Source organism: Pinus tabuliformis, chromosome 3_1 (genome assembly GCF_031772625.1).
Source record: "Pinus tabuliformis cultivar Carrire ecotype Pingquan chromosome 3_1, CPIR1, whole genome shotgun sequence".
Lineage (NCBI taxonomy): Eukaryota > Viridiplantae > Streptophyta > Pinopsida > Pinales > Pinaceae > Pinus > Pinus tabuliformis.
Window position 1 is genome coordinate 175,727,059 of NC_142301.1, and position 1,732 is coordinate 175,728,790.

Here is a 1,732-nt window from a genome sequence, read left to right on the forward strand (position 1 = left end):
CTCCCAGAAGGAATTTGGGGATTGAGTTTCATTGAATGCAGGGAATTTCATCCATGTGAACGCACTCTGAAATTCACAATATCATAATAATAAAATAATTGTCAGAATGCAAGTAACGGGGAAATGGGAGAACGTTCTGGACTGTAAAAAAAGATGATATAATATAATATTCTTGTAAATTTCTCTATATATCTGGATATGGATCCTTAGTCACAGTGGAGTCAGTTTGTCTCATAGGATTTGTGAAGGGTAGGGTTTCTTCAGTTGGGATTGTCTGAAACTTCGAGGGGGAAGAGAAAATGCTGAAAATGCAAATGCAGCAGTCTTCTCTAGCCATTCTCTTGCTGTTGTTATTGCTCATGTCCTCAGGATTGTCTGGTATGTATTTGTCTGTTTATGATAAAATAGTTTTGAAATCAAAATGAAATGATTAGTCATAAGCATTAATACAAAGCTATGCATATGTATGTAGTCAATCTGAGAGGTGAGGCAGCTGATAGTCTGGGCGATGCTGCAGCACACAATAATTATATGAATATGATGGGGAGGAAATTATTGGATTATGGATGTCCTGATCAATCTGGTTGTGTTCAGCGTTGCCTGCAATACCGTGGGTTCCGGAGCGGTGCCTGCAGGAGGAATTTTATGGATCATCAATATTATTGTCAATGCTTCTAAGCTGCTGCTTCAGTAAAATTCAATAAAAGAAGACTGTGTGTAAAAATTCAGCTTCTAAGCTTCTAAGTTTCTACAGACATTGTACATTTTGCTGCAGTTCAGTTGATTCTGTGTGTTGATTTTATAGAAAACCAGCATGATCGTGGACGCTTGCTTGCCTTCTGTTTAGAATTTCGAGGGATTGAACGGATGGAGGCAGAAAGCAGAGCAATGAATAATGGAGTTACATGGAACGTTGTTACCTTATCTCAATGCACAGGTCCTTGTTTTGTCTTGATATGCATAAACACAGTACGATCAAATTAATGGCGGTTTTATTCTTCTCTCAAATGACTTGCAAGATTTTATTCCATTCTTTTCCTTCCAAATATTCTTATCAGATGAAATAAGGCAATTATTTGTCTGCTCATCTTATTTTTAACTTTCAAATGCCCTTTTGCCCTTTAGGGTAAAGGAAACTTAACTAGGGTAGGAGGATAAAAGCAACTCTTCTCTATTATTCAGGTTCCATTCACTGGATAAGGAAAAAAATAAATAAATAGATATTATATTTATAGAAATTTAATGATACTTCTTAACTCATGAGAGAAGAAAAAGATGGTAAGTTTGAAAAGTAAAGATTGTGAGTTTGAAAGGTATAAAAATACAACATTGCCCAGAGACACGAAAAGGAATGTGCACTCAAAACCTGTTTTAGTCAATTCACTTTATGTAATCGGATAGCTATCATTTTAATTAGAATTGTGATTTAAAAAAAAAAAAAAAAAATTAATTTAAAATATTGAAATTGAAAATTGTGTATATGTTTTGTGGTTTAAATTATCACTTTTTTCATCACAATTTTAAAAATTTAAAAACATATTAATACAAATTTTAAATTATTTACCATAAAAAAATATTAATATCTTTAAACATTATTTTTTAAATAATATTATAAAATAAAATAAAATTTTAAAATTATTTACAATAAAAAAAAATATTAATATTTTAAATAATATTATAAAAGAAAATAAATTAATAATAATAATAATTTCATTTTATTTTTTAATTTCTT

General features: G+C 30.7%; 1 long non-coding RNA gene across 1 annotated transcript; it reads left to right on the top strand.

The window, feature by feature from the left end:
- The first annotated feature begins 230 nt into the window (after positions 1–230).
- On the top strand, positions 231–924 carry LOC149186375 (uncharacterized). Its single transcript, XR_016256130.1, has 2 exons — positions 231–378; positions 473–924. It is a non-coding gene; the product is annotated as an uncharacterized LOC149186375 (long non-coding RNA).
- The last annotated feature ends 808 nt before the right edge of the window (positions 925–1,732 follow it).